The 26673-nt window shown below is 43.4% G+C and overlaps 1 protein-coding gene across 6 annotated transcripts in view; it reads left to right on the top strand.

Moving 5' to 3' along the window:
• MGAT5 (alpha-1,6-mannosylglycoprotein 6-beta-N-acetylglucosaminyltransferase) overlaps window positions 1-26673 on the top strand; it is a 337157-nt gene that overhangs the window by 82660 nt on the left and 227824 nt on the right. The gene's annotated exons all lie outside the window — the stretch shown is intronic.

Raw genomic sequence — 26673 nt, 5'->3', positions numbered from 1 at the left:
TTTTTAAATGTTCATTTATTTTTGAGAGAGAGACAGAGTGTGAGCAGGGGAGGAGCAGAGATAGAGGGGGAAACAGAATCCAAAGCAGGCTACATGCTCTGAGCTGTCAGCCCAGAGCCCGACACGGGGCTCAAACTCATGAGCCGCGAGATCATGACCTGAGCCGAAGTCAGAGGCTTAACCGACTGAGCCACCAGGTGCCCCTTGTTGACACTTTTTAGACGTTGACTCTTGTGCTTCTTTCATCCACATGTCCCTTACAATTGCATGGGACCCACCTGGATAATCCACTATAATCTTCTTAAGGTCATGTGTTTAGCAGCCTTCATTCCGTGTGCACTTGTAATTCTTCTTTGCCATGGAAGACCCTCCATTCACAGGTTCTGGAGTAAGGACAGGGACGTTTTGAGGGGCCATTATTTGACTTACCACAGGGTGGCAGGTATTCAACACTGGTATGTCAGGTGAAGAACTAGATCTTTCTGAGAAATCTAACTCACTCATCTGTGGTTACACGGCATGTTTTCTCCTCCTCCACCTGAGGCTGACACACTTTCATGTTTTGGCCTTCCAGATCAAGCTTTCTTAAGGCACAGGGCAAACCCCATGATGATCCTAACAGGACAAAAAAAGATAGTTGCCTTCTGGAGACTCTAATCATTTGCTCCTGCCAAGCTCAAAAGTGATTTTAAGAGCCTAGCAATGAATGAGCTTGGAAGGCCCTGCCTTGCACAAGTGTCACTGAGATGAGACACCAGGCTGAAATGATAGGTCTTGTTTGTGCTTTGCTCGGTACCGTCCCCTGCTGCTACCAAGCCGACCCCAGGAGGTCAGTGCCTGCAGTCTTGGCAGAATGGCTTTCCACAGCTCAGGGAAGCTGCCAGGAGAGAGATCCACTTTTACTCTATTGGCTTGTTACTTTGTGGTCAAAACTCAGTAAAGATTCATGAATCTTAGCTGGACAGCAGCCACACCTTGTTTGAAGGTGAAAAGACCTTGTGTTCTATTTTTCAAAGATTTCCTATTTGTCACACTGTCTCCTAACCCCATCAGTTTTGTTGCTGTCATTCTAGTGAGGCCTGCCTAGGGAAGATAAGTGAAGGATCCCTAAGGACACAGCCAGTCAGCCCTTAGAACCAGTGGTTTCTGAATCTTGACTGATTTTTTTTTTTTAAGTGAACCATTATTTTCCAAACTTCAGCCAGTTTTTATTATGTCTGTGTTACTCCCTGTGTTAGTTCCTTAAAATACTTGTTTTCACATTTATTCTAAGTCATTTATTTTGTGTTATCTCATTCTCATTGACAGCCTATGCACACTTGGGGATTTGGTGTGCTTGGGCATGCTAAAATAAATACTTCACTGTTAGAGTAGAGTGTATATACTGTGTGTACCACAGTTTAAATGTATCACACTCAGAAAAAAACTGTATTAGACCATGCTGACTTTCTCAGGAGTCCAGTGGCCAGGGAAGATAGTCTTTGATGACTGAGTCATCAGACAGACTTGTTTTAGCTTCAGCAGCTAAGCAGGTGGCAGCCTAGCCAGTTAGGAGCTTTTCAAGCAGAGTACCTGTCAAGCAGGGAGTGGACATACCTTTATTCCTAGCAAGCAAAGGGGTGCAGCTTCTTGTTCTAGTATTTGCAGTATAAATAACATGCATATGTACATACATGAAAAACCTTTATCTCTATCTCATTTGGGGATAGAGCTAAGGGAGAACTTACATTACTTCTATATGAAATGTTAAAGGAAATAGTGTCAAAATAGAGCCTTTGCCTGAGCCGTGGTAAGCCGTGGAACTCAATATCCAAGGGATGTAAAAATTTAATAAACGTAACTTGCTGTATCTACTTGGTCTTGTTGGCTGGGCTTTTAAAAAAATTATTATGGGGCACCTGGGTGGCTCAGTCAGTTAGGCATCCTACTCTTGATTTCAGCTCAGGTCGTGATCTCATGGTTCGTGAGTTTGAGCCCCACATTGGGCTCTGCACTGATAGTACAGAGTTTGCTTAGGCTTCTCTCTCTCTCTGTCTCTCTGTCTCTCTGTCTCTCTGTCTCTCTCTCTCTCTCTCTCTCTCTCTCTCTCTGTCTGTCCCTGTCTCTCTCTGCCCTTCCCCTGCTGTCACTCTCTCACTCTCTCAAAATAAATAAACTTAAAAAAATTCTTTTTCTTTTTATATTCTTTTTATATCATGTTCTTTGTTTAAATAAGACTTTATCTGACTCTCAGCCTCTGGTGAGAATAAAAGAATTAAATAACAAAGAGAATCAGGAAAGGAAAGGCCCCATTGGTGTGATCAATGTCAGTTTTTCCAGGTGTTGCCTATTGGTCACTGTTCTCTCAGCATAGAGGAAGCTACGTCCATGGAAAGACCATGACCTGTCCTGGTACCCTGTGTCAACAGCATTTACCTGTCTTCTTCTTTCTATTGCTTTGGGGTCTTCTTTAGGGGCAGGGAAATTGTGTATGGGGTTGGCTTCTTTGTACAACATCCTAGAACACCTTAAAATAATGAACTTGATTTCTGGGCCTCTTTTGGGCCAGCTTTGAGAGAATGTAAAATCAGATTTCTCTGGAATTGGGGAGCATGCCCAACTTCCTTAAAAATTAAGGACCTCCTTTTACCTGGAAAATTATGAGCAAGACTTGGATTTCCCATGCTTGCAGTGTGTTTCCCTCCTCTCCATCGTCTTCCCGTTCTTCTCCAGAAATACTCCTTTATGATTCAGTTGTGACGTATAATTTTTTAAGGAGATGTCAATAAGACCTTGAGACGTGCGTGTCTGTTGAGTGACCGTAGTAAATGGACCTTCTGGGATGCTGAGCTCCACATGGCATAGTTGCTGATTTGCTGAAGCTGATGCTTAAGTGAAATGTTTGACTCCTCTGCTCCTTGACATTGAGATACTGTTTTGCTTTTTGGAAACGCTCTGTCTGGACAGGCCTTTTGAATATTTGCATTTTATTTCCAGAGAGCCTATGCTGCTGACTTGGATAAGGGCCTCATGTTGCATACCCTCTCACTTCATTTTCCTGGAGGAAAGAAAGGCAGCCAAGTGACAGGCTGGCAGCAAATTGGAGTACCGGACTGAAATTGCAGGGCCATAAATAGGTGGCTTGGTGGCTGAAGTGCCATTTTGTCTAATCAGATATTGGCTGGCTTTACAAACGTTAAACACATCCAGGTAGTGAGACTTGGGAGTCTCTCCTTTGAAATCTTGCATTCTGAGATAAGGAGAATCATTGTCAGATGGTTTTAGGTTCCAGCTGGACCCCAAACCCTTGGCCCACTTCCACCTGTGATTCTGATGCACATCATGAAATCCAGGATTGGGGGAATGAATGAGAATCTTAGAGTCTTTTTTTTTTTTTTTTTTAATGTTTATTCATTTTTGAAAGACAGACAGAGCACAAGCAGGAGTGGTGCGGAGAGAAAGGGGGATACAGAATCTGAAGCAGGCTCCAAGCTCTGAGCTGTCAGCACCAGAGCCCGACGCGGGGCTCGAACTCACCAACCGCAAGATCATGACCTGAGCTGAAGTCGGACGCTCAACCGACTGAGCCACCTAGGCGCCCCAGAGAATCTTAGAGTCTTGAAAAACTAAAGCTGGGAGCATACCCAAGCCAATATTCATTTTTTTTTTTTTTTTTTAAACCAAATGAGGGAGGTTCAAAGAGTGAAAGAATTGGCCCCAGGCCACAGCACTAGGGAGTGCCTAAGCTGACTAGGCACTTTTTCTAGAGTAGCCATCATCAAGAACCTTGGACCCACCTAACTAATCCGCATTTTGATGGAGAGTCACTGAGGCAAATAGTCACATAACTAAGAACCTAGTACCCTTGATTTTATTTTTAACTTTTTATTGAGATACCATCTATGTGCAGAGAAGGGCGCCCCACAGGTGTGTAGCCTCATCGATGAAATTCCACGGACTGCACACACACTCCCCCTCACCACCCAGATCAACAGGACTTTTGCCGACACTTCCAGCACCCCCTCGTGTTCCTTTTTGGTCACTCGTTGTCCTATGCCTGCAACCACTGTCCTGATGTTTAACAGCACATGCTACTTTGTTCTGGGTTTGTGTTCCTTCTGTAAATGAACTCATGCAGTATGTACTATTGTATGTTTTACTTTGGCTAAGCGTTTGTGAGATTCATCCATACTATTGTGTATAGTTGCAGACCATTCTTACCTCATTGCTGTAGAGTATTCCATTGTGTGAATATGCACATTTAGTGGTCCATTTATTGATCTGTCCATTCTACCAAAGATAGGCAATTGGATGATTTCCAGTTTTCCACAGTTAGGAACAGTGCTTCTCGAAACACCAGTATATTTCTCTTGGTGAACATAGGTCCACATTATGGTTGAGGATACCCTGACTGGTGGAGCTTCCGGGTCACAGGGCATGTGCATGTTCAGCTTTTGAGATATTGCCGGTTTTCCTCAAAGATTGTACCAACTTAGACTTTTGCCAGCAGTGTCTGAGCACCTCTGTCCCTTATATCCTCAGTACGCATAGCATTTGCTGTCCTTTTCACCTTGGCCGTGTTGGTGGGTTTGCATTGTTCCAATGTTGGGGATTTTCAGCTGACCCTTTATATTTGATTCTGAAGGAGTTGCTTATGGGCTTTTGTTTTGTGCTTATAATGGCCTTTGTAATCTTCACTGTTTTTAGATCCTGACCTTAGAAAGACATTATTAAGTTTCCAAAGAGGCTGATGTGTTGTAACAGACTTCATGATCTTTCAGCTGTTCAGCCAGAGAGAAGCTTGTGGAGTTGGTGGCTTTGACGAAATAACATTCTGCTCTCACCATATGTTTGGTCTGTTGCAGTGAGATCAGCAGGAATAAGGAACAAGGTCCAGATCAGGCTGGCTCAGTTTGGTCTGGTTGAATTTGTTAGCCCAAAACCTGGACACTTTCAGTTCTACATGGGGGACTCGGCAGGTGAAAGATGGCTAAGTCTGAAGCTTGTTCACATCCAAGTTCTGAGACTAAACTCGATTTGCAGCTTTTGAGTGGGAAATTCCCCCTGTCTTAACCATGCCAGAGGGGTTGCAAAGATGGAAAATGAAGATGAAGTAACTCAGAACCACTTGACAATTGAAAACACTACCATAGAGCTGCTTCTTAGTCCAGGCTTTTTGTTGTAGGTGTTGTTGCTGTTGGTCAAGGCAGTTTAATGATCTAAAGACTTTAACGTGAAGATTCTGGACGCAAATTGAAGCTTAGCTAGAAAACAGTGCTGGTACGTGAAGCCTGCTGGAGAGACCCAGGTCTCCTTAAGTAAGCAGGTAATGAGTCATTTTCCGGCTATTTTCCTGAGAGTTTCACACCCAGCATAGGAAGGTGATTAATGAAGACAGATCTGGCATTGTTTTTAGGCTGCTTTCCCATGTCTGCTCTTCATCTAGGCACTGTCTTAGGTGCTCTGTGAAAGAGGGTGGTGGGAGTTGGGGTGAGGTCTCTAGAGATGTGATTCCTGTGTTTGACATCCCTTGAGTTGGGGGCCAGCTGGCCGAATAGATTGCAGGTCTGGTCTGCATAAGACAGGAGTCTTGCTTAGCATAGGGATGCTTTTGCCAGAAAATAAAGCCACTGTGGGCTTGGCAGAGAGATGGCCTTCAGTAGGGCAATGGGATGCTGTTTCCTAGGACCCTGATGACTTGTTTCCTCATTAGCTACTCTTTGGATTGTGTAAGGAGGTTGTTAGCCTTTCTAGGAAGAGAGAAGTCCCCGGAGGTTGGTAGGATCCTTAGGGGCTCCATGTCTGTCATACCCAGCATGGCACTGGGGAGAAATTGAATGAATATCTATGTTTTCGGGATATGACTTTCAGGACTTTGTCATTACTGTCATTACAAATGTGTCATTAATATTGGGTGGAAGGGGATGAGTGCGGCCTGAAGGAGTGTTGGGGTGTGTGTAGTGCACTATAGCAAGTGTGTTTTTGTAGCTGAAATGAAGGAAAGAAACTTTTTTTTGAGTACTGATAGCTGCCAAGGACTGTACCAAGGCTTTGGATTTTCATATTCTCTCATTCAATCTCATTTGATTCTCCACTTGCATTATGTGAAACTGAGGCTTGCAAGGCTTCCTAATTTGCTAGAGTCTCCTGGGAGAGTGTTGGGAAATAGGTGTGGCTAATAGCTGAAACTGAACTGAAAGCCACCCTCAAGAGGAAATACATCAAGGAAAGACACTGTCAGCCCCCAATGCATTGTGTGCCCTCAGCAAGGCCGTTTGTTAACGTATTTTATTTCAGAAATTTGGTGGAGTTCAGAGGCTTGCTGCACCACTGCAGCTACAGCCAAGGCAGGTTTGGTCACTAGGACTTTTTCAATTTTGAAGGCAAGCCCTGGGGTTCCTGACCTGCTGGGCATTTCTGACTTTTACAATCAGAAAAGAATAAAGCAGGGCTCTTATCTAACCTCTTGCTGAGAGAAGAGGTCCACCAGAGTGAGTTTGCCGAGTGCCGAAGACCTGTCTGTACTGAGACATGTGGAGCACAAAACTAGGCATTTTACTGACTAAAGGGGGGAAACAGGGAGGGAACTGAAGGACAAAAAGGGATCCTGACTAGAAAAATGTTTTTATACATTGCCCTTTCCAGAAGGATTTGATGGCATCACCAGAGACTGTTGGGTAGGTTCACTGACAGCTGGCTCATGGGCAGGTGGTGTGTGTAGAGGGTGGACGAGATCGGCCACCAGTACATGTGAACCACTGTTATTATTGGCTGTCAGGAAGGGTAGTGGGAAGTGCATTCTTGATGGTCCTTTTATACTGCCTTTCCTCAAGAAAGCTGATCAGAATGCAGAGTGGTAGTGTTACAGATGAGGGCACTGAGGAAGCTAACTTCAAGTAAATCCCTCGTACAGTTTAGAAATCGCTTGTTCAGATACCTTCCAACAGAGCACGTCCTGAACGCCTCTTAACATGTGGCCATGCTTCCCAAGAACTGTGGTTCTCAGTGCGCACAGAACAAAAAACTCCTAGCCCTTCATTCTACAGACATCACTGCCTAGAAGTCAGACTGTTAATTCATTGTCAGTTAGCTATTGCCACATGACAAGCTACCCCAGCACTTAGTGGTTGGAAACAGGAAGACTTTTATTGGTGTTCCTGGGTGTGGGGTCAAGTGGTTCTTCTTGTTGCAGCTGGATTCACTCACATAACTGGGGGTCAGTTTGCTGGTCTTAGCTGGGCTTTCTTACATAATTGGGGCATTGGCTGGCTGAGTCTGGTCTAGGATGGTCTCACCTGGGATAGATGGACTGCCTTCCACATGGTCTTACCTCTTGCAACAGGCTAGCCCAAGTCTGCTTTGTTATGCTTATAACATATAAGCACATATATGTTATAAGCTTGTAACAAACCATAGGCTTATAACAAACCACAACATATATTTGTGGTTTTAAGAGGTAAACAGAACCATGCAATGAAAATCTTTTGATACCCAGGTTCAGAACTGGCATACCTCAACTTCTGCTGCATTATCATTCAAAGCAAGGTGCAAGACTAGGCCAGATGCATAGGGTAGAGACCCTTTTCAATGTGAGCTGCTATAGAGTCTCATTGCACAGGCCATGGGTATAGGGAGACCCTTAATTGGGGCCTTCAGCCGTTCATTCTTTTATTATTTATCCCATAATCCTTGGGATTCCTGAGCAATCCTTCATTGTCTTGTTCCATTCTTTAGTCATTAAAACTCAGGAGTCGGGGGCACCTGGGTGGCTCAGTCCATTAAGGGTCCAACTTCAGCTCAGGTCACAATCTTGTGGTCGGTGGGTTTGAGCCCTGCGTTGGGCTCTGTGCTGACAGCTCATAGCCTAGAGCCTGCTTCAGATTCTGTGTCTCCCTCCCTCCCTCTCTGCCCTCCCCCACTCATGCTCTCTCTCTGTCTCTTAAAAATAAACATTAAAAAAAAAGAAAAACTCAGGAGGGACTATGTACCATTTATTGTGCATTGTCTCTAAGGAAGCCACCAAGACTAGTAAGATACCAGCCTTGCCCTGCAGAAGGTCATAACCAAAGGGATGAGAGAGATGGACATGAAGGCGACCAAGAATGAGATAATTAGAGGAAGTCTGTGTCCAGAATGGCTGGGAACCCAGACGGAGTGCCCCAGATCTGAGTGGTGCAGCTTCCAGAAGAGGAACTAAGTCACCCAGGAACTGGGAGCAGGACATGACTGAAGAGAAGGGCTGAAAGAGAGGGTCTCCAGCAGGTGGAGCAGTGCCTGAGTGGGTAGGGGAGGCAAAAGAACCTCAGGAGCTGCTTCCCGAATGCTTGGTTTCCTGTAGGGGGGGAATGGCGGGAATTAAGGTTGAAGAGTGTCCTTGGGCCAGGTGGAAAAGCTTGCCATCAAGGGCTGAGACATAATTGATGGCCAAAAGGCCCTTGTTAGCACAATTTTTTTCTCCATCCCAGTGACTCATGCACTAAATTTAAAGACAAGACAAGACTGTATGATTGTTGTACCCTAATGCTCTTTCCTGATCAAAAAGAAGGCAGGGAAATGTAGTTCTGTGGATTCCAGATCATGTGCTGAGGGGCTCTGTGGGGATCACAGGAGAGTCACAAGGGTGCCATGGGATATTCCCAAGTTTTGAGGAAAACACAGCTACATCCGCCAGACACTACTCAACTATTAGCATTGAGTTGTTTGGACCTAACTGCATAGGAAATGGAGCTTTTACTATTACTTTTGAGCCTAAGGGTATCATGAAAAACTGCATCAGTAACGGCGCTGTAAAGTGAGCAAGTTTGAGCTTGGGTACCTCTGGTGAAGTCATTAAGAGTACTTGGCTGGAATCCTGCCCTGTCCTTTTATTAGAGGGGTGACCTTGGGCCGTGCATGATTTTCTCTGACCTGTTTCCTCATCTGTGAAGAGTGGAGATGGCAGTCTCCCCCGTCCCCCACCCCCTCCCCTCGCCAGATTATTTGGAAGGAATAAATGAGTTCACAGAAGCAAAGAGCTTTAAATGGAGCCTGGCACAGTGTAAGCACTAGTAACAGTGGCTACCTTACTACCCTTGTTAATTCAGCATTGCCACCGTAACTGGACTCTTGCTAGGTCAGTTGTCTTTTCTTGAAGGCAGGGCAAACACAGCACAGGTACCCCTGTTGGGGAAAGGAAGGTCTGCAGAGAAGTTCATGAGCCTTTGAGCAGCAAATAGGACTTGAAATTGTGCCTGAGATTGGAGCTGAAATGGGACACTGCTGCACATCGTTATCCTCATCCAGAGGATCTCCCTCCCCCCACCCCCCCAGGCTCTCATTTCAGGAAACTTACTTTCTAAACACAGCTCTGGTTTCAAAGTGATGTACTCAGGCACATGCATTCATATTTTGTCCCTTTCCTATGTACCACTTCCCCCACCCCAAGTCAAATGACCCGTCTCTTTAGAAAAAGGCTCAGATGAAAGGAGCACGAGATGATGTCTCTGCCTTGTCAGGTTGTGCATTAATGGAAAGGAGCAGGACGGCCTGATGATGTGGGGGCGCGGGCAGGCGGGAAGGGCTCCTGCAAGTGCGGGCACATCCTCTCTGCACATCAGGTAGGCTTTTGTCTGTAAGTATAAGCTGATTTGTGGCAGCTCAGGCAGCTCATTGTCCCCCATTTCCAGTTGGTCTCCTCTTTTTTTCTGATGAGAGCATCAGCTTGCAATGGGGTAGATTCGTGGGCTGTGTGTGTGTGTACACGCAGGCGCACACATGTGTGAGCCTGTGGGATGCTGTTGTGTTTCGTTTTTCTGTAGCAGGGATCTACCCACTTTCCTCCTCATCCCTCTGTCCCCGACAGTCAGTCCCCTTTTGTCCAGGGAACTTTTTTCTTGCCTTGTCCCACAAATGTCGCTCTGACTGCTTCTGTCTCCAGCTCGTAGCTGGGAGTTGGCTGTGGCCTCATTTCTCATTCTGATCGTGTTCCTTTCGGATTCTGCCAAATCTCTTCTGCATTTGTTTTTCACCTCGGCACTCTATTCTGTCAGCAGTTCAGTGAGCCCTTTCCAAGCTAATTTTTCCCCATTTGCTTTTTAATTAGTTTTCCTCTCCTGCTTCTCCTCTCCATACCTCCATCCCGCCATCCTTCTGTGGATAACCAGCACGCATCCCACGATTTCTTGCACGCTTTGAAGAAAATGTGGGTCGGAGCAATGCCAATCATAGTTATTGTTTCCAGGCTTGTGGCTTTGTCTTGAAATTTTCAGTTCGTTTGTCATCTTGCTCTGGAACAAGGTATGCGACCTGTTTGCTGGCATTTCGTGATCTGCAGTAAGTTTCCAGAGACAGGGACTTGGTATCTCCCATGGAGTATTTGTTGGAAATGATTTGCATTTTAAAAATGAAGTGCTCTGAGTGTTAACCTGTATCTTTAAAACAAGCCTTGCAGAAGCCAGGCTTTATTGTATGATTCAGGCACAGTCTAGGAAACTCCTGAGATGTTAAGTAACCTTTAGTGTCTGTGTGTTTTGGGGGGGAAGAGTGTTCATAGCTTTTATCAGATTCCCATAGGAGCCTGTGGCCTCCAGATATTAGGACGCCCTGCCTGGGTTATTTAGAAAGCCTACAGAGACTTGAAACTATAATACGTGATCTGGAAGCAAAGGATAGAGGCTGCAGGAGCACACAGAAACCTGTTTCTAGGGAGGATGAAGCCCTTTTGGGGCATCTGGCAAGGCACAAGTCCAGGATCCAGAACTATGACATTTAAACAAAGTGGTACTAAAGGAGCTTGAGATGAATTTTTGAGAATGTGTCCCCCCCCACCCCCACCCCCACCCTCTGTACTAATCCCTTACACCTTAAGGGGTGGCTTCTGATAGATTGATTAAAAAAAAAATGTCGTTGCCTTAGGAATTTCCATTCTAAAGCACACCGCACCAAGCTCTGTCCTCTGTGGCAAGTTTCGCTCCGACCCCCAAGTTAGAGCAGGGTGCAGCTGCAGGGAACAAAGATGGCAGTGACCCCTGCTGGAGCTCCTTGGTCTTTGCTCCTCAAAGTGGGGTGCACAGAATGGCAGTGTCAGCAACACCCGGGGCCCTATTAGCTAGGCAGACTTGGAAGGCCTAGTGAATCACAACCCACCAAGTAACCAGATTCTGAGGTGATTCACACAGTAAAGTTCAAGGAGTCAAGTTCTCTTGCAGCCTGTTCCTTGGGCAGCAGCCAGATCTCTCTGAGGCGTACTGTCGTGGGACTGTCCCCTCGGTGTTTCAGATGAAGTTCTGATTGCCTGTCATGTTGATGATGAATTTTCATGCAAACTGATTTAGACACCTGTCTATATGCCTGTATCTGATTTTGTACCTTTGGTTTTGTACCTTTCTGTGAGCGTTCACAGGCAAATGCAGAAAAATAATCCTTTTTTGACTATCTCCTTGAGGTGGGGATAGAAAGATAACATCATGCCTGCCAGGTGCAATCACCATAGAAGGTTTGGAGGATTCAAGCACTAAGACACTGGTTGTGCTTGTGAGAAGTCTGCTCCAAGGAGATAAACATAGAAGAGGGTAATTTCATCTCCTTGTATTGTGTCTTGTGATGGCATAAGGGACAACACAGAAGAGAAGGTGGCTCTTTGCCCTACTGCCCTGTAGTCGCTAACACCTATATACATTGGTAGGGATGATTAAGACATTTCTAGAGCTTTTCCAGACTTCTGACCTCTTGAGGGAGCTGCCCTCCTGCCTCCTCAAACTGAATGAATAGCACCTTTTGTGTGTTCATGTAAGTAGCTTAAGTAATCATTTGTTTGCTTACCAGCCTGCTGGTGTGTGGCTTGAGAGACAACTGTGTGTTGAGTACTTGTTCCACTGCTTTACCCCTTGGCTTAAGAATTCCTGCTTCCCATTAAGGGGAATGACTTCCCCTGCTAAGACTTTGTGTCTTCATGATCTCCAGTTGAAGGCATGTTACATGATCTCCAATTAAAGGCATGTCACGTTTAAATTTAATGCTTTTCCTTCTGAATTGCCTAGCGGAAACATGGTCACTAATCTCTGTGGCAGAATAAACCCCATTTGAAGATTGAGGAGGTAGATTTTGGCTCTCTTGATGCAAGATTGTTAAGAGGTTTGCAAATGACCCTACCTTATATTTACTTTCTGGTTACAGTTACGGAACAAAGACTATCTGGCAAAGAAGTCTCTTGTTTGTAAATCAGCCTTTCATTTTTTTTTTCCTCTTCTTTTTGAAGTAGGATCTCTTTTTCTGTACCCTGACTTAATTTTCCACACCTCTTCCTTTGCTTTAGAGTCCAATAAACTTGGGATCAAATTCTGGAATCACTTACTTGCTGGATATGCTTTGGGAGTACAGTTAGCTAACTCTCTGAACGTCATATGTAAAGTGGGGAGCAAATATTTTAACAATGATAATTAAGAATGAAATGTGATGGTGTATGCAGAGGGTCCAATAGAATTTAAGCAATCATTTATTTGATATTGAGCGCCTAGTATTTAGCAGTTGCTGGAACTATGTGCTAAGCACTACATTGAAATATACTTTGAACGAAAGCAGCAAACACAACCCGCCATTGTTAGATCTTACAGTGCTTTACTGTCCAACTAAACCAGCATGTGAGTCAGGGAGCACAGAGGTGTGAAGTAGCCTGCGTTAGGTTCCGTGGGAGGTTGGAGAACCACGACCCAGTACTCCATTCCTGCCAGGGTCGCCTCATAGGAATGAGTCCAGTCTTAGTGGCTAGTCCCATTTTTCAGGAGACGCCAGAAACCCAGATTTTTATGTGAAATCTCCCTGTTTTTCACTTGTTGGTAACTAATTAAAAAATAGAGTCTTCCTGACCTGATTTCTAGTCTAGCATCAGATAACAAGGGTGTATCCTTATGAACAAAAGTATTTTTGATGTTCTGCCCTCTCTGATTCATTGCTTCACCACAAAGCACAGCCCTTATCTCCCTCCCATCTTTTCTTCCATCCTCTCTCCCGCCAAAAGGATACGTACCCAGGGTCTGGGACCCAGGGCATGGTCTCTACTCTCCTTCTTGGGAATCATGGGTTGTAACAGTAAGAGACTTGACTGTGGAATTGTCATAGTCTGTGAATCAAAACAGTTTAAAGGGCCTATAGTGGATTGAGCTCTGGGTGTCGTCTTTTTATGACCTTTTTTTTTTTTTTTTACAATTTTTTTTATGTTTATTATTGAGAGTGCGAGAGATAGAGCACAGCAGGGGAGGGGACAGAGAGAGAGAGGGAGACACAGAATCCAAAGCAGGCTCCAGGCTCTGAGCTTGTCAACACAGAGCCCGATGCAGGGCTCAAACTCATGGAACTGTGAGATCATGACCTGAGCCAAAGTAGGACACTTAACTGACTGAGCCACCCAGGTGCCCCTTTATGACTCTCTTCTAATAGCTGTTTATGCTTGAACCCCAAAACTAAAACCTGAAATGGTGAGTTTTAGAGACGAGCTCATCTTGGCAGGACCTGCATTCATTCTCCATAGAGTCTTGCATTTATGAGCCCTCAAGTTCTGAGGTACAGCTTTTGCCTTAAACAAATAAAAATGGCCTCTCCCCCCAAAAGTTGGCACCAGCCTCTCTGTTAGTAGGATGTTTTTAACAGGCTGTATTCTTGAAAAGTTCAACTCTTAACACACACTTTCTTACCTTTGAATTTCACTGCATGGTTTCTGAGGGTGAACTGGGCAGGGAGGGCTTCTTCAGTGAGACAAGGCTCTTGGCTTACTCTGGGATAGCATCTCACATGGCCTCAGAATGTTTGGTGAGCTTATGGTGGGTGGGAACTGCACATGCTTCTGTCAGTGCATGCATTCTGGAATGGCAGCTGCTGGTGCTAACAGGTTGTCTGGTCAGTAGCTCTGGAGATCGCAAGTGGGAAGGAGCCATGTTCCTTTTACCTAGACCAGGGCCCCAGTATAGATTTCCGCTCACCTGCTACCTGTTAGAGAGATCAGGCACAGCCTGGTTTAAAGGCTCCAGCAGGGAAGAATTAGATCCAGAGAATACCAGGCTCGTGGCAGTGGTTTCCAAGTGAGAATAACAGCACAAAATTGGAAGGATTTATACAAAGAGAGTAAGCTTTCTGATAAAAGAGGAAAGGTCAGAGATCTCTTGGTCACTGTTTCAGGGCATGGTAATGAGAATAGCACAGAATTAGCATGGGATCAGTCACAACAGTAGCACCTGTTGTTATGTATGTGTGTGATTGTGTGTGTGTGTGTGTGTGTGTGTGTGTGTGTGTTTAGGAGGGCAGGGACAAAAGAGTCAAGTGGAAGTGAAGAAGGGTGTTCCTTTGAAAGAGACTTGAGAAGGATTCTTAGTATTAGAAGGTAAGCCTGTGGCAGACGACAGGGCAAAATAGGCCCCAGCCAGAGGGTAATACACAATTGACCTTCCCTAGATACATGTCTGCCATTTCCTAACTGTATTTGAGAAATGTGTCATTACTGACTTGTGGCCTCTCAACTTCAAATTTGTTGCTTTGTCTGTTCTGTGAAACTTGATCTGGGCCCTGAAATAGTTTTCCTTTGCAGCTGGCACCACGTTAAGCTTTGCCAGTAGAGGGCACTGGAGAAGCATTGCAGGAGGCAGGAGTTTTAGAGTCTGATTCTGCTCTCTGGAAGGGCTCTTCTAGAGTACGTGTCTTCTCCAGTGTCCTGTTCCAGTGGCCTGTGGCAGCCAAGAGCACATACTGACCAGCAGTTTCCCCTGGAATGCCTTTGGGTGATATTGTAGCACAGTGCCCCCATTGAGATACCTCTTTGTTCCAAAACTGTTCTAAAAGGTTAAACATGATTCTTTGGTACCCTAAACGACATGTTTCCAGATGGCCAACTGGCACCACAATGGCTTCTGTGTCATATAGCAAGTCCTAGCTGTACCCTTTCTTACAAAATCAGTATCTCTACCCTGTGGTGGGTACTTCTTCCTTATGTATTCTGTCTCATGCCTGGAGTAATAGCCAGTCTTTGTCTATGCTTTAGAATTCCTTGTATTACTTGGTGCTAGTCAGCCTCTTGTCAGCCCAGTCCCTGGTTGGAGTTCATGATCGTTTATGTTAAGATTTTCTTGTTCAACTTTCTTGTTGAGTTGCTGTGTGATTTCCATTGCATGATTGAATGCTGAATGATGTAACACACCTTAAAAAAAAAAAAAAGAAAAGAAAAGAATTGTCAGGAAAAACTGTGAAAGACTCTGAAATAGGCAAAAAAGATCACTTAGTATCCAGTGAACCTTTCTGGGTTATCTGTGCCTTTCATTTTCTTTGAACTGTGTTTAGTTTGGCAAGTTATAGAAAAGGATGAGTTATAGTAATGGATGCAAGTGATAGTAATGGAAATGATTCTTGTTCAGAGAAATTGAAATTAATTCTGTTCAGTGGAGGGACTGTTGATCCCTCCCAAGAAACATTTTATATGAACAAATTTATTTTAACTTTCCTGATTGCCTACATATGTGTGTGTTCTTTGTATTCTCTTTGAATCTGTTGTGATAGCCTTCTGATTCCCTTTTAATTAATGAGCTAAATAAAATCTTTGATAGATGTTCATTTTATATTTGTAAGAGTCATTATTTTATCTTTAAAAAGAATCTTATAACAGTATGATGTATTAAGAAGCTCATGAGATATGCCCACTTAGATTTAAAAAATACCACAGCAAATGGTGATAAAAAATAGCTAGAAAACAGATTTAAATGCATTTTTAATTCTTTATAACTGGACACAAATGAATAAATAACATCATTTTATTTATAAAGAGAAATATTACAATCAGTTTGGAAGATGGAAGGTTAAGACTCATAACATACCCACAGAATGGGAGAAAATATTTGCAAATTACATACCTGATAAGGAACTTGTATTAAGAACATATTAAAAACTCTTAAAACTCGATAATAAAAAAACAAGTAACCGAATTAAAAATTGGGCAAATAATAGATAATCCCCCTAAAGAGACACAAATAGTCAATTAGTGCATGAAAAGACGCTCACCATCATGAGTCATCAGGGGTGTGCAAATCAAAACCAGAGAGATACCACTATATACCCACTAGGATGACTGTGGTCACAAAGAGATAAATGTTGTCGAGGGTGTGCAGAAATGAGAACCTTCATACACTGCTGGTGGGAATGCAGAATGTTGGAGCCTGTTTAGAAAACGTTTTCATAGTTCTTTAAAAGGTTAAACGTGGAGTTACCATATGACCTATGCTAGGTCATATGGCATAAAAACAAGAGAAATGAAAATATGTCCATACAAAAACTTGGACATGAATGTTTATATAGCATATTTAGTCATAAGAGCCATCAGTTGATGAATAAACAAAATGTGATCTATCTGTACAATGGACTGTTATTTGGGTATAAACAGAATGAAGTATCCATCCGTGCTAGAAGAAGGATGCACCTTAAAAACATTATGCTAAGTGAGAGGAGCCAGTCACAAAAGACCACATATTCTATGGTTCCATTTATATGAAACGTCCACAGGAGGCACTTTTAGAGACAGGAAGTAGGCTAGTGATTGCCTATGGCTTGGGGTAAGGATGGAGGTGATAACTAAAGGGTATGGGGTGTCTTCTGGGGTGATGGATATGTTCTAAAACTATTGCCATCATTGCCCAACTCTGTGAATATACTAAAACCTGGTGAATTGTATCCTTTGACTTGGTAAGTCGTATGGTATGTGAATTGTATCTCAATAAAGTGACAGAATTACCAAAGAAAGACAAATAAACATCAAATAGGCCACATACCTCAGTGATGGGGGGTGGGTAAATGCTGCTTGTACATGAATGTACAGATGTATTGTCCACATGTCAGAAGATCACCATAGATTTTCCTTTTAAGATGTCCTCTCATAAGGAGCTTTTCTTTTGTTTTTTTAATATTTTAAAGTTTATTTTTACTTTTTTGTAGAGAGCAAGTAGAGGAGAGGGACAGAGCGGGGGAGAGAGTAAGACAGAGACAGAGAAAATCTTAAGCAGGATCCACAGTCCATGCAGAATCCCATGCAGGGCTCGATCTATGATCATCACCTGAGCAGAAATCAAGAGTCACAACTGATTGAGCCACCCAGGTGCCCTGGAACTTTTCTTTTTAACTGGGGACACCATTCTTTCAGGGGAGATTACTGCACAGTGAAATGAACAGTTGCACGATTTCTTGATGGGTGTACTTCCCACCCCCTTCAGCCTCCATGGGGAGCACTTTGGAGAATTGATGGTTTGTCTGAACTGTTACTTTTCCTCTTTCTCTATCACTACTTAGTTGTTTGTTTTATTTTATATCCTCGTCTCTCAGGATCTTGTGATAGTGATTGCTGAAGGAATCTAATTTAAAATTATCTAAGTTACAAGTGATAGTAAAAATGACATCTAGACTTTTGATCTACAAAATATTCAAAGAAAACCAATGGGCTAGAACAATGGACTACAGTAACCATATGAAATGTATTGGGAATAAACAGAAAGTTTTGCACCTACATTCGGAATAATCAATTATACCAATCCGGAATGGAGAAACCTGGCTTAACAACAATTCCAATGATAAATAAAGCCATGTTGATTTTTAACTGGGGTATGGCGAGGAGGAAGGTTGAATAAGAGCCAAAGTTTGCTGTGGCTTTCAGAAAAGTTAACTCCGTTTTGTTCAACCACTTACTAACTGAATGGCCTAGGGCAGGCTACTTAACCTTACTGTATTTCCATTTCCTCATCCATCAAATGGGGTAAGAGTATTAGCCTTAAAAGATTGAGACTTTAAGCCAGGTTAATATTTGTGAAGCCTTAAGGTTGTACACGACATATAGTAGGTGCTATATGATGATGATGGAAATGATAGAAAAGTTACAGAAGTAAGGGATCCAGATTAAGGGATGTGACAGTGCCAGTACCAGTGCTTGGCAAGACTCAGGCCCCACTGGGAACACTGGGATCTGGTTAATGGGATCATTGATTTAAAGAGCGTATGGGCAGAGGGTGGCCCTCATGGGGGAGGGGCTGGGAGATGTGAATGCAGTTTAAGCAAATAGTTACTATCTTTTGTAGGAAAGAACTTTTGTGTTAGAGGACATGGGCACAAAAACCTCACACATCACATATGTGATGTGGAGTAAACTAGGGCCTACCAGAATGGCAGTGTGGGTTAGCACAGAGGGTAGGGGCTGTGCCCTGTAGTAGTGTCTCAGCCTTGGGTTTCTCATCCATGAAGTGGATATTATATTGGCTGTGAGGATTAATTCAGATATACATGAAGCACCTAGGTGGTACATAGCAAGTGCTCAAGAAATAGTACCTCCTTTTTTTTTTTTTTTTTAATGTTTGTTTATTTTTGTGAGAGTGCAAGTTGGGGAGGAGCAGAGAGAGGGAGATAGAGGATCTGAAGCCAGCTCTCTGCTGACAATAGAGAGCTCAATGCAGGGCTTGAACTCACGAACTGCAAGATCATTGACCTGACCCGAAGTCTGATGCTCAACCTACTGAGCCACCCAGGTGCCCCAAGAAATAGTAATTTATATACAGCATCCCCAGTAAAATAATCAGAGAAATAAAACAAATACAGAAACAGCCGTGGCACAGACATTTAATGAAGGTCAGGAGAGCGATACAGAGTGCTCTGGGATTTGGAGAAGGGACAGATTGTGTCTGTTGAGGACTTGAGGTGGCAGTGCTTCATTTGAAAATGGCCTCTCTGTCGATAAAGATAAGGGGGGTAGAAGATGAAGAACATGGTGAAGAGGCTAATTTCTGATAATCAGTGACATTGTAGAAAGAATCCTTTTAGAGAAGGTAACAGGGGCTGGCTATTTCTCAGCCCCCTTCTACCTTTAGGAATGTTCCTTTATTGAAGGGGTTCCTGGAGTTTTGATTCTCTTCTCAAAGAAATGCATTTCTAAGTGAAACTTGAGCTGTGGCGCTCTGCCTGGGAAGTGTTTGTGCAGGACCCTCTTCCCCTCCTCCATAACTGGACTCCTACCAGAAAGAAAAATGTGAAAACATTGGTTGTAAGCAGTTCAGTTTTGAAGAGGGGGTGGGGGGAGTCTTTTTTACCTCTGATTCCCCATGGCATTTAGTTCCTTTTATAGGAATACTAGAATCCAAGAACCTCTAGATCCTGTGGGGCATCTCAGTTGGGTAGTTGGATAGCCCTTTTCTAACCGGAGGTCTGTGGGGTCATGTGACTGCATATGGGGTTGGATGGGAGAATGAACTGACCACGGCTGCTGTGGCAGATCAGTGATCGCCCTTGGCACCTGCTGTGCCAAGTTGTGCATCTCCTGGTACTTTATGCCCAGTCAGCTGAGGGAGGGGGAATTTTTACACTCAGGAAGAAGACTGTTCTGTCAGCAATATATCATAGAGTGCTGTAGAACCTTCAGGCAGGTTTCTTAATCCTCCCTCACAGACTGGCTCCTCCCATTTCCTGTCTTGGTGAATGACACTACTTTTTCTCAGCTGACCAAGCTCTAAGTCTAGTGGTCATCCAAGCTTCCTTCTTCCCCATTCCCTCCACTGGTCACTGCCCATTGTTCTGCTGATTTGACCTCTTAAATGTTTCTGGCTCCTGGTTTCTACCTATTATGCCTACCACTACTCTGTCGAGGTCTTTATTTGACTCATTTGTCACCCAGAGTTGCACGAACTGCCTCCCTGGGCTCCTGGGCTCCAGCTGTATTTCTTCTTCAAATTCCCTACACAGCAGCCAAGATCAGATATGGAGTTCTCTCCATTCTTAAAAGTCTCCAGTGACTTACGTTGTTGGGGTAGTGGTTCTCACTGAACAGGGGAGGTTTTTCAGAATCCTCTGTAGACCCTTTTCAAAGTATTTAGGGATAGGTCCCATGCTGGTCCCATAAGTAGAAGGGGAGCACAGGGAAAGGGGTTTGGGCTTCTTTGTCATGGAAAATCTTCCCAAATAGGTAAATAGGCAATAATTAATGCTTTAAAAAAGAAGCTATATTTATAAATAATTATTTCATGAGAACCTGTGAGAAGAGTGTCCCATGAACCTAGTTTTTCCCCGATGGTGTCATCTGATATGCTCTAATACAATGTTAAAACCAGGAAGTTGACGTGGAGATCTTGCTGTTGACTACAGACCTCAGTAATGCATTTTAACGCCTATTTCTCTTGCCAGGTTGGAATGTAGCACTTCCTGTTTCATGAACTATTGGATTATTTCTTGACTTCGTTGGCAAACACTTTAGGAATAGCATGGACAAACTTGATTCTGGGAGTGGTGGTAGTGTGTGTAAGATTTTGACAGCTACTACTTGTTTATCCTTATAAAGTGGATTATATCCCAAAGAGCTTGCCAAGAATAAATTTGAGCAGCGTAATTCTATCTGGTGACCTAAGGTCATAACTTTCTTACGTGAAAAGTCGAACTGCCACAACAGGTTTTGTGCTAGAAGAATAGTACAGACATTTATTCTTCTTGATTCTAAGATGCAGTTCTCTTAAAATTATGTCAGTGTGAGTTGTTTCCCAGGCATGTGTAAATCTTGTTTTGTTTTATCTTGTTTAGATTGTAAAACATAAAGGCACAGAGCTTATTTTATTGTTGTTTTTTTGGTCTTGTTTTGGTCATAATTCTAAAATACAGCATCCGCCAATGTATGGCTCCGTACAGTGAATCATAAAGAGTAGTTTTGCTGCGAGAGATGGAATATTACTATGGGTTATAATGAATTCAGTGGAATGGATCTCAGACTTGTAGGTGCTAACCTAGGAGATGGTTTGAAGTAGCCATCTTTATTAATACTGGGAATTCGTTTTGGTGACTGAGTTCAGCTTGGCTTCCTTATCAAAACTGATGGACCAGATAGAAGCGTCCTTTGTATCAGTTGTGGTGACATTTTGCTGACACTTGCCTGCATTTTTTGTGTTTCACACAGATGTGCTTGCATCTTCTGAGAAAGGGAAATAAAGAGCAATAGGAAAACCACTATGTGCTTCAGAATAAAACTGGGTCAGAGAAAGCAGATAGTAGGTTTTTAAATGAATTCTCCCATCTGAATCTCAGAAGCCTTTGGGGCTCCTTACAGGAGTCCTGAGACTTCTTCAGGAATACCCATCTGTTATCAAGGGCTATTTGATATCAAGGGCTGATATCAAGGGCTATTTCTATAACTTTCCAAAGGAGAACAGGGCCAATTCATGCCAGTGCTGAGATTTGAATCTAGATCGAATTCTCAAATCTTTGTACCGCTTTCGATTTCTTCCCTGTCCAAGCAAGATACTCTGCATTCAGTTCTGACCCTCTTGAGTAATTCTAACGCGGGCTTCTGAGAGGAACACAAAGGCAAACTTCTTTCATGGGTGAGGAGCTGCCTTCTGAGGTATATCTCTGAATGGAGAATTGGGAACACACTAGGTGCCATTTCCCTTGTTGATGGGTAATGACCTCATTAGAGGAGAAGGAGCCTTCATGGCCCAAGGAGAGAAAGAGGCATCCAGCTTAAAGTTAGTTGTTCATTTGATTCATTTCTCTGTTTCTCCTACTTCGTGTTAGTGAAGTAGGAGAATGCCTATATTTTCCAAGGACAACACCAGCAGGCATCTTTATTGACCAAGGGACTTCAAGGAATTTTCCCACCGTATATTGAGTCCATTTGCAGAAGGACATGAATCTCTTCATTCAAGGAGTATGAATCTTAACAGGGAGCAAACTGTGAAACCAACATGTATGTTCATATAAAGAATTATCAGATTATAGGGGATGGGCGGGCATGCACAAGGGACAGCAGTGTGGTTCTGTCTTTCATCTAGGGTGACCGACCATCTTACCCTGCCTGTGATGGGAGGGTTTCCCCTGGGGGGCATTTCCAATGCAAACACTGGACAGGATTGGTCATCCTTAACTTCAGTCTTTGGTGGCCCTGGGCCTGTCACTTAGACTTTCTGAATACTGGGGCCTGCATCTCTCTTTTTCTCTAGATGACTTAGAATCAGTCATCTTTCCAGTTTCTTAGGATTGGCAGTTAGATGTGACTCATTCACAAAGTTGCACTGGGTAGAGCATGTGGACTAAAAGCTAGTGCTCTGTAGCCACTGACAGTGATGATCAGAAATCATTTTAAGAACAGTACTGTCTGCTGTTGAGAATGTTAAGAATGGTTAGACAAATAGGATAAAGTAACACACTTGTTATGATGTGGACTGAGCAGATGAGCAAGATTGTAAAACTCCCTTAAACTTTGGCCCACCTAGAATTCAAAGAAAAAAAAATGAGAACAAACAAAAAAACTAAATTAGTGCTACCATTTATAAACAGATCTGACCCAAAACGCTGGGTTTCTGGATTCTCTGGAAAGTGTGGACAATCTGGTCACCCCAGACTATGTTCCCTTAAGTTACCCAGGGGCTGGAGCTGAGAGGTGGTTCCCTTTATAGATGGGGCATGTGGTCTCTGGCTCATCCCAGTCCCCCCTCCTTCACCCCCTCCCTTTAGACGCGTTCCTCCTCTTTTCTCCCTGCTTACTTAATTATCTATCTGGTAAGATGTATACTTTAAGTCAGTAATTCTCAACTCTAGCTGCACCTTAGAGTTTTGGGGTGCTTAACATTTATAATGGTTTCCTGACCTTCTCAGACCAATCAAATTGTAATCTGGAGGAGGGGGCTGGGCTGATAGGTACATTTTAAAAGTCTGTCCTGGTGATTTTGATGCCCAATGAGGATTGAGAAAGTGCCTTAGCTTGATCCAGTGCCTTAGCTTGACCCTGGGGTGTGGTTTTTGATGGGGAGAATGCTCTTGGAGGAAATGAGGAAACAGTTTACCTGATCCCATTGATTTGGGGGCAGTCACAGTGTCAGTTAAATGTTAACTCACTGGGGAAAAAACTAGGAACTTTTAAAAAGTAAATATCCCAATAGCGTATTCACAGCACGTTTTGCTAAGGTATTAATAAATTCCCCCCAGCTGCTGCTGTACTGCTGTAGGCATTTAAATCATTATAGTAATGACCACGGTTTTTTGCATGGAGTGATTATAAAAGTATTTTTAATGGGCTTGTAAATCTAGTGGTTATGAGAGGCAAGTGACATGAATTTAGTGTATTTGAAACAAGGGATAAAATGGAGGGGGCACAGTTAAAATGAACTTTGGTGGTTTTCTGTTTGCATAATGGCTTCATTTGTCTATAATTCTCTCACTGTAGATCAATTTCTATAATCTGTTGCTCCTCCCCCCCCCCCCACCGCCTCCTTCCACGATCATATTCTGGTCATCCTGAATTATTAAAATAGCTAGCATATAAAATTTTGTTCTTCTCATTTGATACTTAAAATGGTAGGGACTTAGCACCTATTTCTGCTGCTTGATTTTAAGGACAGACAAACGAAGTCTTGGAAATGTTAAGTGGCTGGTTCAAAGCTCTGCCCCTTGTCCTGGAACTTTTGCCCCATGGTTCCCTCCCTTTAGTCCAGGGTGGTTCTCCCCAGGTCTGTTACCTGCAGAGAATCCAGCTATCTCCAGCACTGTGTACCTTTCCCTAAGCTTGTCACTTGCACTCAGTGACTTCAAGAACTTTGTTTTATTCACCTTTTATCTCCTGGTGTCTAACCTGGGGCCTGGCAGTAGCTGGAGTTCTGGAAATGATGGATAATGAAGAAAGAAACTCAGTTCAGTTCATGGGTCTCCATGAAACCTCCTGGGGCTTCTCTCCAGTCCCTGAATCTTTGAGACCCACTGGTAGTGAGCCCTGGCTAGAGGCCCCAGTTGGCAGCGTTCTGTGCTGCCCTGTGTGTGTTGGGGGGAGTGGGAGTTTTCTCCAAGGGCAGGGACTATCTCTTGAACCTTCAGTGTTTTCTCCATGATCTGTAGGACCCTGGAGAGCACACATCGAGCCCTTTCATAAATGTTTGTCTGATGGGGTCTCAGTTCTCTAGTTGGCCTCTCATTGCCCTTTTGTCCAGTGTTCTGGAAAATACTCTAAAATGCCACTCTGATGTCACTTTGATGAAATTGCAAGAGAAAAATAGATTGATTTCTCTTTCTAAACTGGTGACATGTGTTAGTAATCTCTCATTTTCCCCAGGATAGCTTCTGCAGTTGAAGGGATGTGCCCTCTTGCTCTGTACCTGGCTGGCTAGTCCTAGGAGCATACCTGCTTTTGCTCACTGCTTAAATTTTACTTGTTCCTCCTCATCTCTTTAAAATTAAGTTCCCACCATGAGGTTCCATACTCAATTTGTTCTGGGTTCTTCTCTCTGTCATGGGAGCCAAGACACCTTGTAGCAGAGATGCTTCCTTGACTGGGCTAGGGGTTAGGGGGAAATGAGGGGGTGTTTGTGGGATCACTTGGGAAGTTGTTTTCATTTAAAATCCCCAGAGAGAAGCCCAACCCAGAATGAGAAAAACTGAATTTGGAGAGGAGGATAAGCGAGGCCTCTGCTCAGGGCTGTATTTTTTTTTTTTTAAATTCCAGGTTTTGAAAAAAATTCCAGGTGATTGTTATATACCTTTCTGGTTCCTCATTTGAAAATATTTGGCATACAGGGTTTCCTTGAAGAAGCGGGGGCAAAAGCCCAATCCTCAGTGGAAAGCAGGTCATGTTGATGAAGTGTTTATTGTTATATGCCCAATCACGTGATTTAATCCCTTTGGTTTTTTTTCAAGGTTGCTCCATGTATTTATTTCAAAAATTTGGATACCTTCTGGACATCAGGCTATCTGGCTAATGCATCCTAGAGCACTGGTTAAGAGGCTGGACAGCTAGAGTCTCTAACAGCTCTACCGCTTAGTAGCTGGCTGACCCTGAATAGACTGAGTAGTCTGTGCCTCAGTTTCCCCCACTGTGAATGGGGGCTGTTGTACCACCTACCTCATAAGCTGAGAGGATATATAAAGGTGATAACTGGCAGCTTTTACAACAGTGTTGATTAGGACAGCCCCACCTTCATGGAGCAGATCGTTTGGTCGCAGTCAGGGTTCAGAAGAGAAGCCGCATGGTCAGCATATGTGACATACGGGGGGCTTTTGACCCCATCAATGCTTTTCCTGTCTTATCATACAGTCTTCTCTCCTTTTGCACCCTGTGCCCCTTCAGTGCCTTATTTATCTATAGATGAAGAGCTCACCTATATGAATTTTTCTAGAAATCTTCCAGAACTCTGTATTTACGTCCTGTTAATGAGTGATGTGGTGTCATTATTATGAAAATTGGCTTTGGTTGGAACCTACTTAGAGTGGTGCTCCCAGGCACTCCTGAGATCTCTCTTGCCCTTAATGCTAACTGGCTCTCAATGACTGTCCTTTCCTGCAGCTACCTTTTGTGCTGTAGTCTTCATTAGGGAACCCTCCATACTTTGAAGATTCCTAATCTGTTCTACAGGAGTAGAACTAGAGGTTAGCAGTAGAAACTAAATGACCAGACTTGTTATGTCAGGGTCCTTGGTTTTATACAAACAACTTAGTAAATAGTCTAAAATTTCTTGAGGAGAGACTATTCTGTTTTTGTGATCTATCTTCTTCTTTTTTCCACTTTGAAGGGCTCTGTGATTACATGGAACCCCCCTAGGATAATCCAGGATAAACCTGTGTTACGGTCAGCTGCTTAGCAACCTCAGTTCCATCTACACCCTTAATTCCCCTCTGCCATGTAATATAACAGGTTCTGGGGATGCGGGTGTGTACATTATTCTACCTACCACAGCTGTCTTGCTCTTCCTTGTTTAATTACGTGGTATCATGATATGTTCCAAAGAGGATAAACAAATAATACAGGAAGATAAAAATACATTTAAAATTTAGTCAGAAAAAAAAATGAGGCCAGGAGAAAAGAAGGATGGGAAAATAAGAGTCAGGAATAAGGTTTAAATCCAAAATAGACACCAGTTTACCTTCTGGAAGGGGACTGTGATTTTGGCTCTGAGCTTTCCCTAGAGGCTCTCATGAAGAGGGAAGCAATGCCAGTTAGAGTGTACTGTGTGATGGAATAAAATCTGACCAGTTGTTCAGATGCCTGGATGGATATTCTTCCCATCAAGATGAAAGAGAACTTCCTTCTCTAGGTCCTCCTGGGTGCATGCAGTATAATCAGCAAGCCTTTGCCAAGTTAAAAAAAATTTTTTTAATGTTTATTTATTTTTGAGAAAGAGACAGAGTGTGAGTGGGAGAGGGGCAGAGAGAGAGGGAGACACAGAATCAGAACTGCTGAGCTGTCAGCACAGAGCCCGATGCAAGGCTCGAACCTATGAAATCGTGACCTGAGCCAAAGTTGGACGTTTATCCAACTGAGCCACCCAGGGGCCTCCAGCCTTTGCCAGGTTTATAGTGAAAACCTAGTGACTGGTTTTACCCCTCCCTGCTTTTAACTGCTTTCTATTTTAGGTCAAATATGCATTGCTTTGAAGACTTCTTTCGAGATCTGTGGTCAGCACCAGGGCAAATCCAGGAAGATTAGAAATCTCCAAAGCCAGTGGTTCCCATCTGGTAGTTCTCAGGCCCTAGGGATTCTTGAGGGTACCTTGCCTGAGCTTTCATTCCAAATGACAGTGATGTCTGTCTGTTGTACCTTTTGTTTGTTTGTTTGTTTGTTTGTTTGTTTGTTTGTTTTGAAGGCCATTAAATAAAAAATGTTTTTACATACACAATCTTGATCCCTTTTTAAGATGGGAGAGTTGGAAGACCCACCAGCATTTACCGAGAGCTTAGATCATGGTTAGT

This window comes from Neofelis nebulosa, chromosome 2 (assembly GCF_028018385.1).
Source record: "Neofelis nebulosa isolate mNeoNeb1 chromosome 2, mNeoNeb1.pri, whole genome shotgun sequence".
Taxonomy (NCBI): Eukaryota; Metazoa; Chordata; class Mammalia; order Carnivora; family Felidae; genus Neofelis; species Neofelis nebulosa.
The sequence above is the reverse complement of the archived record's forward strand: the minus strand, read 5'-3'. Positions and strand labels throughout refer to the sequence as shown.